The sequence below is a fragment of the Sinocyclocheilus anshuiensis genome, unplaced genomic scaffold (genome assembly GCF_001515605.1).
Source record: "Sinocyclocheilus anshuiensis isolate Anshui unplaced genomic scaffold, SAMN03320099.WGS_v1.1 scaffold941, whole genome shotgun sequence".
NCBI classification, from domain to species: domain Eukaryota; kingdom Metazoa; phylum Chordata; class Actinopteri; order Cypriniformes; family Cyprinidae; genus Sinocyclocheilus; species Sinocyclocheilus anshuiensis.
Genome location: NW_015555791.1, coordinates 965,686 through 979,223, shown reverse-complemented (window position 1 = coordinate 979,223; position 13,538 = coordinate 965,686). Strand labels below are relative to the sequence as shown.

The 13,538-nt window shown below is 33.7% G+C and overlaps 1 protein-coding gene across 1 annotated transcript in view; it reads left to right on the top strand.

Moving 5' to 3' along the window:
- The window catches only part of shisal1b (shisa like 1b), a 52,045-nt gene that overhangs the window by 13,998 nt on the left and 24,509 nt on the right, over positions 1-13,538 (top strand). The gene's annotated exons all lie outside the window — the stretch shown is intronic.

The window sequence follows — 13,538 nt, the reverse complement described above, 5'->3', positions numbered from 1 at the left end:
TCCTTTGAACAGATGAGACCAAAGTGGAGATGTTTGGCCATAATGCACAGCAGCACGTTTGGTGAAAACCTAACAAGCATATCAGCACAAACACCTCATACCAAAAGTAACACATGCTGGTGGAGGGCTGATGATTTTGGGCTTGTTTTGTAGCCACAGAACCGGGGCACCTCACAGTCATTGAGTCGATCATGACCTCCTCTGTATACCAAAGTATTCTAGAGTCAAATATGAGGACATCCGTCCAACAGCTAAAGCTTGGCCACGATTGGGTGATGCAACAGGACAATGATCCCAAGCACAGCAGCAAATCTACAACAGAACAGCTGAAAAGAATCACGGTTCTGCAATAGCCCAGTCATAGTCCAGACCTCATCCTGACTGAAATCATGTGGTGAGAGACTGATAAAGTCATACAGAAAACGATTACTTCAAGTTATTTTGCTGCTAAAAGAGGATCTACAGGTAACTGAATCATAGGGTGTCCTAACTTTGTCACACGTGGCTTTTCCATCTTGGCTTTGTTTTTGTTAATCAAATAATGACACGGTGTGATATGTCATGTGATATTTCCAAGACTTTCCAAGGACCAGATAACTTTTTATCTCATGATACAGAAAACCATGGAATTCAATAGGGTGAATCTGCAAAAATGTCAACAATTCTGTGTTTTTCTGTCAATATGGGGTGCTGTGTGTACATTAATGAGGAAAAAAAATTAACTTAAATTATTTTAGCAAATGGCTGCAATATAACAAAGAGTGAAAAATTGAAGGGGGTCTGAATACTTTCCGTACCCACTGTATTTATGCATGTATGTATTTTATAAGTTTCCCAAGTTGTCCAAACTTTAGGTTTGTTGTGAAAACATCCACTGAAGGTTAAAAATCTGACCAGAACCTCAGATGCTAATGCTCGCAAAGTAGGCATTTATCATGCATTTATTTTACTGCGGCAGAAACAAACTTCAGCTCTCAGGGGGTGACAGTCAGATATCTGTGGCATTAAACTGAATGTGTTGTTATCCAGGATACGAAGGCTCTGACTAAAAACCTAATGAGCTACTTTGCTGTCTATTACATAGGCCGCTTTGTATACACCATCCTAAACTAAACCTCCTGGGTGAGCAATTTGGAACACTACATAGGCGGCAACTCTGTGCCTCATACAAGCGATCACAACTGACAAATCATACAAATCACAACTGATTTCAATAGAGTTTGCTATTTGCATGTTGCTACACTATGACAATACTCAAATAAGTATAAAAATACACAGTAAACACAAATATTGTGCAAAATATTGGCTAATTTTGGTACCTATTTCTAGTTAATATTTCTTTCAATTTGCAGTGCATTATGGGACAACCTTCTCTTCAAGACTGTAACTTTTGCAGCGAGTGCTGCAAGTTTTTTTAGATAAACCATCATTAGTTTACTAAGCTAGGATGTTGTGTGTTGAATGCAAACAGTAGTTTTTTACTCTAAATAAGACAGTAAACACGACTAACAAGACACGACTCCATCCGCCCTCAGTGGTAGATGAATTCTCACCACAGACAGTTTCTGTACTGTCTTAAAGAAAATAAACAACAAATAAACATCCAGTCATCATTTACTCATCCTCATGTCGTTCGAAACTGTCTTTTTTCTGTGGAACACAAAAGATGATATTTTGATGAACACTGACTTTCATTGTATAGACCATAAATTAAAAAAACACTAAAAAGACATCATTTTTATATTCTTTTATGATCCACAAAAGATAGAAAGTGTCTTTTAAAAAGAAAAGATCACCCAAAAATTTAAAATTTACTCACCCTCAGGCAATCTAAAATGTAGATTCGTTTTTTTCTTCATCAGAACAGATTTGGAGAAATGTAGGATTACATCACTTGCTCAGCAATGGATCCTCTGCAGTGAATGGGTGCCGTCAGAATGAGAGTCCAAACAGCTGATAAAAACATCACAATAATCCACAAGTAATCCACATCACTCCAGTCCATCGGTTAATGTCTTGTGAAGTGAAAAACTGCGTGTTTGAAAGAACCAAATCCACCATTAAGATTTTTTCACTTCAAACTGTTGTTTCCTCCATAACATTAGTTCTCCAGTGAAAAAAAGTTCTCTCTGCTGAATCAGGAGAGAAATATGCACAGATCAAGCACTGTTTACAAGTGATAAAACGGTTCAAAGAAGTTCCAAACAAATGTGTTGGTGGATTTTGATGTGAGAGAACAACAGGGGATGGATATTTTCACCGGAGGAAGCGATATTATGGATATTTTGGCCTGAAGTGACGGTTTAAAGTTAAAACGCATAGATTTCTTTCTTAAAAACAGACAGTTTTTTGCTTCACAAGACATTAACTGATGGACTGAAGTGGTGTGGATTACTTGTGGATTATTGTGGTGTTTTTATCAGCTGTTTGGACTCTCATTCTGACGGCACCCATTCACTGCAGAGGACCCATTGGTGAGCAAGTGATGTAATGCTACATTTCTCCAAATCTGTTCTGACGAAGAAACAAACTCATCTACATCTTGGATGACCAGAGAGAGTAAGTTTTCAGCTAGTTTTTGTTTTTGGATGAACTATTCCTTCAAGGGTTTTTCCTGACACAGGGTTCCATTCAATGCATTCAATGCTGTCACTCAGTCCTCCTACAAAAAAAAAAAAAAATCTGTTTTTAACTCATTCAAATTTTCATTAGGTTCATTATAATGAAACATTTTCAAGGCAGACCTGAACGACATACGGTAACAGGATCTCTCGATTTCAGTGAAACCACAAAATGAAATGCAACAAATACACCACTGACATACATCTACTGACAAACAGATGGAATTTTAATTAGCATATTTAAAAATAATTTAAACCTCTTTTGAGCCACATCGACTCAGGAGACTGAAATCGGCCCTGGCTGGCAGGGATTCAAACCTGCAACTGCATGCTAAAATGAGATCCGATCCGCAGCCTGAAATAATCAGAGGCACCGCTGTGCCATTGCTTTGATGAGACCTATAATGATGAGGTGCATCTGTCTGCCTGACATCCCTGATAAAGACACTGAACAAGTGAGTATCACTAAATTACTCTCTTTTTAATCGAATACAGACACAGGATTTCATGCAGATACACAAAATTAAAGACAGAAATTAATCACAGGATGTGCGTGACAAAGTCAATATTTTGAAAAATGTGTCCGTGTTTTTTTTTTCCTCGTACAATAAAATTCAAAGGGGTTCCCTGTTGTTTTGGACCTATAACAGTTCGAAAGTTCGAAAGAAAGTTCGAAAGAAAGAAAGATCGAAAGAAAGAAAGAAAGAAAGAAAGAAAGAAAAATTTCGAAAGATCGAAAGAAAGAAATAAAGAATTATTAATCAAATGAATGAATGAGCAAGGAAATAAGTAAATAAAAAGCATATGAAAGTAAGCAAATAGTAAATGAGCAAATATATAAGCAAATAAATACAAAATATACCAAATATAAACATAAAATATAAATACACCAAGTATAAATATAAAAAAATAAAACAAATAAAGAAAATAGCAAATAAAGCAAATAAATGTGACCCTGGAGCACAAAACCAGTCTTAAGTCGCTGGGGTATATTTGTAGCAATAGCCAAAAATTTGTATGGGTCAAAATGATTGATTTTTCTTTTATGCCAAAAAATCATTAGGATATTAAGTAAAGATGTTCCATGAAGATATTTTGTAAATTTCCTACCGTAAATATATCAAAACTTAATTTTTGATTAGTAATATGCATTGCTAAGAACTTCATTTGGACAAGTTTAAAGGCGATTTTCTCAATATTTTGATTTTTTTGCACCCTCAGATTCCAGATTTTCAAATAGTTGTACCTCAGCCAAATATTGTCCTATCCTAACAAACCATACATCAAAAGCTTATTTATTCAGCTTTCAGATGATCTATAAATCTCAATTTCAAAAAATTGACCCTTATGACTGGTTTTGTGGTCCAGGGTCACAAATAAATAAACAAATAAATATGCAAATAAATAAAAGAAAATTAAGCAAATAAAAGTAAATAAGCAAATAAGAAAATCAAAATAAGCAAATACATTTGCAAATAAGCAAATAAAAAGCAAATAAGCACAAAAACAAACAAAATTGTTTAAAGCAAATATGTAAATAAGCAAATAATAACCAAATAAACAAAAGGAAATAAAGCAAATAAATAAATAAATTTGACATACGCAGAATCAGATTTTAACAGATTTCAAAATTTGAACCAGATATAATTTCTATACTACTGTACATAACTTGTGCCACTGAATTAGACCGTCCCCTTTCTCCTAACTCCGCCTTCCACTGACACTCCAATGTCACCAAACCCTGTCACTCACAATGACTGACAGGCAAATGTGACCCTGGAGCACAAAAGCAGTCTTAAGTCGCTGGGGTATATTTGTAGCAATAGCCAAAAATTTGTATGGGTCAAAATGATTGATTTTTCTTTTATGCCAAAAAATCATTAGGATATTAAGTAAAGATGTTCCATGAAGATATTTTGTAAATTTCCTACCGTAAATATATCAAAACTTAATTTTTGATTAGTAATATGCATTGCTAAGAACTTCATTTGGACAAGTTTAAAGGCGATTTTCTCAATATTTTGATTTTTTTGCACCCTCAGATTCCAGATTTTCAAATAGTTGTACCTCAGCCAAATATTGTCCTATCCTAACAAACCATACATCAAAAGCTTATTTATTCAGCTTTCAGATGATCTATAAATCTCAATTTCAAAAAATTGACCCTTATGACTGGTTTTGTGGTCCAGGGTCACAAATAAATAAACAAATAAATATGCAAATAAATAAAAGAAAATTAAGCAAATAAAAGTAAATAAGCAAATAAGAAAATCAAAATAAGCAAATACATTTGCAAATAAGCAAATAAAAAGCAAATAAGCACAAAAACAAACAAAATTGTTTAAAGCAAATATGTAAATAAGCAAATAATAACCAAATAAACAAAAGGAAATAAAGCAAATAAATAAATAAATTTGACATACGCAGAATCAGATTTTAACAGATTTCAAAATTTGAACCAGATATAATTTCTATACTACTGTACATAACTTGTGCCACTGAATTAGACCGTCCCCTTTCTCCTAACTCCGCCTTCCACTGACACTCCAATGTCACCAAACCCTGTCACTCACAATGACTGACAGGCAAAGAGCGCAGCACAGTCTAAACAGCATCCCACAGTCAGATATACAGCTATTTACAGAGCCTCAGGCAGTGACAGAGACAGCAGGGACATCTCAGGATGCCTATTTCAGTCATTTTATCAACGTTATTCCATTTTAAAAACTTTAAGACATGCCAAGCACCAACTGCGAGTGAAAAATAGCTCTGGTGAGTAAATAAAACTTGCTGACCAGCTGGCTAGTCATGCACAGCCAGACTTCTAATTAAAGGCAGAAACTAAAATAACTATTTTCTGTTCGAATATATTATAAAATGCAATTTATTTCTTTGTGATGCAAAGCTGAATTTTCAGTATCATTACTCCGGTCTTCAGTGTCACATGATCCTTCAGAAATCATTCTAATATGCTGACCACAATGTTCGCAAATGGTCACAGAAAACACTAAAGAAATCTGACTATTTCACAGTCACAAAAAGCAGGATATACCCTTCTGTTCATGAAATCATCTCAAAACTGTCTTTGAAACGCAAAATCCCCCTGTGCACCTGTGGAAGATTGTCATCCGGGGATCTGATTGGGGCTTTTCACAAGCGCTTTCTAGTTTTCTGTGCAATATAGATCAGACGAGACTGTGGGCGGTTCGTGGGCATGCGATCCGAGGCTGAGAGTAGCTGGCTACTAACGTTTTTAGGAATTGCATCATAATATATGGTTCAAATTGCAACAGAAGAACTATAGTCTAAGCATTGCTGTTTTTTATCAGACGAGAGTGAGTCAAATCAAAGCGATGCACGAGGTCTACAAAAGCTTACTGTCTGTCAGCTGCGTCTAATGCATCTTTATGGGCTTTTTGCCTTTATGAGACAGAATAGTAGAGATAGAACAGGAAGAAAACTATTGTAGCAAATTGACATTTCAGTGAGGCACTGGTTAGTATGTGATGCAATAATCTGCATTGTTTGCCAGAAGTATGCAAGAAGAGAACACACACAAATTAAAGATGTGTACAACTGCATATTGTCATAATTGTCTATTTATGGAAACCTTGTATAATTCAGCTGGTTTTGGGTTCACCTGACCCTGATCACACACACACATGCATCACAACAGTCAAATACATTCATCCAGCTCATGTTTGCATAGAAAACCAATTGGAAAACAATGCAAAAAGGAAGTTGCAAACTTTTCAATTAGGTTTTCACTGTAATTACTTGAAGCAAATACAGTTTCAAGGATTATTAGAAATATATTTAATATTTATGGCTAGTAAATTAATCTGTTAATTTTGGAAGTAAAAAAAAAAAATACTAAAATCTGTTTGGTTTGGTCACATGCATGATGTTTTGTTTGTGTTGTTTTTTTTTTGTTTGTTTTTAAATGTGGCAAACTATAAATATTAGATGAAAAACATAATTCGTATAGTTACACAGGAAACATTTCTAGTTTTCTTTCAAAAATTAATAAAACTGAAATGAAAACAAATTAAAGCATAAAATGAAAACTGAAAAGGAAACATTTCTAATTTTCATTTAAGTACTAAAATGACTAAAACTAAAACTGAGATAAAAATAAAGCCATATAGAAATCTAAAAAAACTATTAAAAATGACTCAAATTAATTTACTAAAATTTAAATTAAAATAAAACCTGAAAATGAAAAAACGAATTCAAAATCTGAAATATTAATATAAAATATACATTTAAAATGGTATTTATTATATTTTTACATCCACAGTGTTAGCAAGTTTGCACTTTCAGTAACTCAGTTAACTAAAACTATTAAAATTGTTGTTGTTGTTTTTGGTAATTGAAAAATCTAAAATAAAATAAAATCTAATACTAGATAATACTATATACTATTAACTATTAAATGACAATGACAAAAGCACACAAATGACTAAAACTTCAATTAAAAAGAAAACTGATAATATAAAAAAGCCATTTCAAAATATTAGTAGTAGTAATAATAATAATAAACAAAAATAAAAATAATAATATTATCTACATATTACTAAAATAACACTGACACAACCTACTTCAATTAGCTGTTTTAGGATGAAAAAATATAAAAATCCATTTTAGGTCTTTTGATCTGGTCACACAGTTTACGCTTATTTCTGAGTATGTTTCTCCATCACTGTGAAAGGCTATGTGAACTAGAGAGAGATAAAGATATACAAAGAGTTAAAGAAAAGAGAAATATCATATCTCGCCCTCCAGTTAAAAGGAACGATTGCACTGAGCTCTCCTCTGATTGACACTCGCCCATGACAGGCTGTGATTTGCTTCTAGGCGGTGCTGGAAATTGAGAAAGCCAGCAAGTCTGAAGACTGTATGCTAATAGAGACACTTTATGATAATTCAGGCCCTGGATGCTAATCATGAAGCTCCATGCAGACGTGACATTTGGTCCCGCTCACAAATATAGGGCAAATATACAAAACAGGACAGTGACACGAATGTCAGCGACTCTGATTAAGTCCCACCACATCAGCCAATGTCAGCGGTGCATCATTCCGGTTTATTTACTGCCAGATCAGAAGAACAAAACATGTTGTCCCTGCAGAGAAGACCAGAACTGCTGGTCCACAGCACATGTTGGGGTAGAAAGACAGTTAGGTGGTTCAAACTGGTTTGAATTGGTTTTACAGGCAAGTTTTAGTTACTCTGGTGTTCTTGCCTGAAAACATGCCTCAAAATCACCAAAGGGAAACCAACTAAAAGCAGCTCAGAGATTTCTATTGGTCAAATGTGATGGTTTTAGACTAATTTTGGGCACCTGACAAGGCTATGTTGGGCAAACCAGCCTAAACTAGCTGGAAATTCATGCTGGTCTTTTTAACAAGATGCCTGCATGGAGTGGGTGGGTGTTTCACTTACTTCTGCAGGTTTATTTTGGTGTTTAGTACAGCATGATGTTGTGCTTAGTCAACAGCTTATGATAGCATGAGCCGAAAATGCTTTTTTGTTATGAGCATTGGCTGGTCATTAGGCTAAAGTCAATCAAGAAACGCTTTAATGCTAAGAAGTTTAAAAAAAAGCAAAATGTCACAGCACAGTAATTATTTTATATTTAGAAGCTGTCCTGAATCACACAAAATGATCTTCAGAGAACACAAAGAAGCTGTAATACTGGAGGAAGGGGGAGGAAATGACCGGTTTTAGAACCGGAAAACAGGAAAAATGGAAATCAGAGGGAATACCTAAATTGTTCACAAGAAAACACACACACACTCCTTACAATTCACCATGCTAATCAGTGTTTCCACATAAATAAATAAATAAATAAATAATATATTAAGCTAGGTAGTTACGTTTTAGCCAAGCGGAAACGCTCTCTCTCGTGAAGCCAACACAGAAGTGACTTAAACTGTAATTCATCAACTGGCCGCTAGAGGCTGGCTGCAAAAGGGAGTCAATCCCATAGACTCCCCATGTTAAAATGCCCAACTAACCCTAACCCTAGCCTGGTTCAAAAAATGATTTTGGTCTATATAGCTAATTTTGCCCTTCATGACAACTGTGAGGGGGGTGAATTTTTTTATAACTCATCCGTTTAAATTATATTAAGCCTTAAAGTTCTGCATAATTAAGGGCGTGGCCACTTCAGTGACAGGTGGATTGCCGCTGCTGTCACCACCGTCGAGCTAGGTGGGCGTGGCTTCAGCAACCAGCTCCCGCCTCTTTGCCCATTTTCGATTATCCGGGAGTGACGCGCGGTGACGCGCTGCCAAGATGGCGACGGCCCGCTCCACCCACTTTGAGCTTCAAAAACGCCAAAAAAATGGATTAAATAAACAATATAATATAATTATTTTTAATTAAACATTTGTATTACTATTATTATTATTATTAATAATAAATCTGAGTGCGTCTCTGTCTGTGTGCATGTGTGTATTATATATATTATAAATAATGTATTTTATTATTAAGATTAAAGAATAATACATTTTAAATATACAGAGACAGAGAGAATAATTCAAAATAAAAATGTACAAAAATACATAAAACAATTAAAGAATAAAATACATTTTGAATTTATTACATATATATTAATATATATATTCAGATAGACAGACAGACAGATAGATAGACAGAGAGATAGATAGAAAACATTTATATATATATAGGTGTGTGTGTGTATGCATTTATATATTTATGTATGTATGTATGTGTGTGTGTGTGTATACACACAAATTCTAAATATATATAAAATTAAACTATATCTATATCTATATATATATATATATATATTTAGAGAGAGAATAAAAAAATAAAAATATATACAAATAAATAAAACGATTAAAGAATTAAATTCTAAATTTGATAGATAGATAGATAGATAGATAGATAACAATAAAAAATAATATAGTTTTAATATACTGTATAATATATATACACACCACAATAATAATCCATTCTAAATATATATAATAATAAATTCTATAGAATAAAATTAAGAATAAAAATATACAAATAAATAAAACAAACAAAACAAAGATTAAAGAATTAAACAAATTCTAAATTGAATACATATATTAATATATAAGATAGATTGATCCATCCACAACACCCTATAAGGAATGATCTTGCAGTATGGATAATATGATCTTCTGCACACAGGGTTTTAACAGCAATCTACTGGACTTTAGCAGTAAAGGAGAAAAAACACTGACTTTTGAGACACACTCACTACCAGAGGAATAGGAACAATAGTTAGTTATGATGAATTCTGTAGAAAAGGAGAAATGTCACATTCTGACACTCAACACCAAATTAAAATGCTAAAAATATTACATGATGTTCTTGCCTTGTTCTCGCTCACTCCGCAATCAACGGAAAGCCGTGGTGAGCCTCTCGGCACAAATGTTCTCATAAAGACAGCTGACACATTCAGAAGCGCAGTCTAATATTTCATGTTAACATTTCAACTCTGCCGCTGAGATAAAGGCTGCTAAATCAAGCATATTATTAGCTGCTGTACTTTATTACTTCCTTTATTAATGATTTAAGAGCTGATTAGCATGTTCCTTTTAAATGCTATAATTATTTCTCGGGCTTATGCAAATATCCATTCTGTTGACTAAGATTAAAGTTAAAGATGTGAAAGTTTCTCCGTTTCCTGACATTTCTGTATAATATACTTTTCTGACTTGACGTTAAATTATTTTTTTCTCAAATCTTAGCTTTGTGCTTCACAACCTGGTTTTGTTTTTTTTGTAGCACGTGCAACCTTAGAACCAAGACAGCGTGAAAAGGCAATACTTTATGTTACTATTGATTACATTTATTTCTCTCTTTTTCCCCTTTCTTCCATGCTAATTTCAAAAGTTTTCATTTTGATGAAAGATGATGAATTGTGCTCAATAAATCCACGCACATTTATTAAGAAAGTACATTACATGTGGTTGATAAATAAATATATAGAATTACAAAAAAAATAAAAATAAAAAAGACTACTACTTTTAATACTATTCATGAATAATTTAAATATCATTGCCCGTTATTTCATAAAAGATTGGGTTTTTTAAAAAGTGTGATAGATTGTGCACAACAATAAAACCTTGGACATTGATTTAAAAAAAGCACATCAGATGTGGTTAAAAATAAAAAATAAAATACAATAAAAATACTGAATTACAAAAATAATAAGGCTACGACTTTTACTACTATTTATCTGCTAAATGAATAACTGTAAATTTTACTGCACACATTATTTGAAGAAAGATTATGATTTTTTTAAAATATGTTATAAGTGAATTGTGCACAATAAAACCTAAGGCATTCCTTAAAGTACATAAAAAAACTAAATAAATAAATAAACATTCAATTACAAAAATAGCAAAACTACTACCTTTACCATTTACCTGCAAAATTGGTTACTTTAAATGTTATTTTGCCTGTTATTTGATGAATGATTAGATTTTTATTAAATGTGTTGAGTTGTGCACAATAAAACCTTGGACATTCATTTAAAAAGTAGTGTGGTTCAATGGAAAAAAATATTTAATTAATTGTATTATAAAATAAAAAATTTTAATTATTATTTAAAGGCAAAATATGTAAGATTTTTTTATTAAAATATCCAAAAACCGCCTCGTTTCGCTTCGACGGCTTTCAGCCTCACCCTGCTTCATTCTACTACGTTAATAAATCATTAACTCATCCATGAACATGATTTCTGCCCGAGCCCCGTCGGATTGCATCGGCTGTGGGGATGAAGACCCAACTCCCATAATTCCACACTCAGTCACGGCATCATCAAACTACGCCTTTGTCTATTTGTTTATTTTGAATATGCGCCCTCTAGCGACGAAAATTACATATTGTGCCTTTAAAAAAAATAGTAAATTTATTATTGAATTAATGAATGTTATTGTGCACATTATTAAAAAGGCTTTATAATCAAAATGTAGTAGCTTACAATTGCTTTTCTTTTTAGCTGACTTCACGATCGCCTCTTCCTTTTCAACTCCTCGAATCCAACTGTTAAATGCATAAAATCCCACGGACATATTGAGTCTGCATTACATTGCATATTCATCCAACGCATTAGCCTTATGAAATAAACCAAAACTCTGCACGTAAAACGTGAACTGGTATTTTCAGACTGCTGGGGAATCCCACTCCACTTCAACTGTCTGAGATCAAGAGCAGAAACTCACACAAATCACCATTCATCTTCCCCAACAACTCAACTATCAGATGTATAGTGTTCTCAGAACTAAACCCAACAACACCTCGTCTTCCACACGCATATTTCTCAGATCCGCCCTCGTCCACAAAACAACGCGATGCGCAGAGAACAAGGAAGAGCATGAATCTGGGAAAAGCAAAACGCCGACGGAAAGAACAAATGTGTCTGGGCTTCGTCTCGAGTTTCCTTCTCCTACAGAGCAGCACAATCAGCCCAAAGAAAAAACATTATATGATCACCAGCCCGAAATAAACAATCACAGCATGCAGATTAACAGCAGTGATTCATTATACAAATTTACCCAACTATAACAACGTTTACTTGAGAACCTCAAAAATAAAAAAAGGATTCATTATTGCTTGTAAAACTCAAGGTCAGTTTGATTGTATGACCATAAAGTGAAGGTAATGGCAATAAGATGTTGCTAGAATACATATGACAACATATAGACACTAATAATCAACATTTTCACTGATTATCACCATTGAAGGCACTTTCGGTGGACACTGTCAGAACTTCATCAGCTGCTTAGATTCATTGCAATCGCAAATAATCAGCCAACACTTAGCAATCAAAAACTGATGATTTTTCCCTAAGACATAAGAAATCACATGATTCTTGAATTCATCACAAATGAAAAAACTGTAGAGGGTGCACTGGGTTTCTTTGTTATCACTAAACACTAAAGCCGTGACATGATGTGTAGTTTTGAAACCTTTGCAATCATTTGTTTTGAACCGGTGATTCACAGCACGTCACATGATTTCAATAAATGATTCTTTGTTACATCATACGTTTCAAAATTTCAATTGCTTTCTCTATAAATCTGTATTTGTGGACATTTTTAATGACACATTAGTGTAATAAAAAGGCTGCAGAGTTGCAGTTAATAATCTCTTACTGGCCTGATGAACCAAACTTCAGCCCTACATATTAATAAAATTACATAAATGATATAGATACTTCATATTGATTGGAATTAGATAATATGTTGATTGCGTTTAATAGACAATGCTTTCAATAAAACATTTACAATTGGTTCGAAAGCAATTGGTTTGGTTGGTTCAAAGTTCCAGAGTTCATTCAAATCTGAGGTACAATCTTTTAGATAAACAAACAAGGCTCATAGACTAGTGTCACATCATGCTGCTATGGATATGAAAACAACAAAAAGAGGATATTATCCTACCAGAGCAACATGCCACTTGTGAAACAATGAATGAGGTAAATCACATCACTCAACATGGCTGCTAAAGAACAGGAAGTCACTTTTTTTTATTACACCTGCATGAGTTTTCAAAACGGCCACTGGGTGAATGGACTTCCTGTGCTCACTAATTACAAACACTACATTACCCATAATGCAGCACAGCAGGATCAAGTCTGGCTGCCTTCAAGTTCACTTGGGTATTTACACATTTTTTTCCTCTCTCTTTTTATTTCTCAGGAAATACAGGAAGCTTTTGCTATAAATGAAAGGTAAATGTTGTGTAGTTCATGCTTTATGTATAATTTAACACGCTTGCACTGGTGCAAAAGGTTTTTGCAACACAAGCCTATGAATCCAAATGAAAACTGCATTTTCTGGCTTCATTGCTATCTTTAAAAAACAATGTACAACATGCATTGAAAATAATGAAATCTGGTGGCGTTCA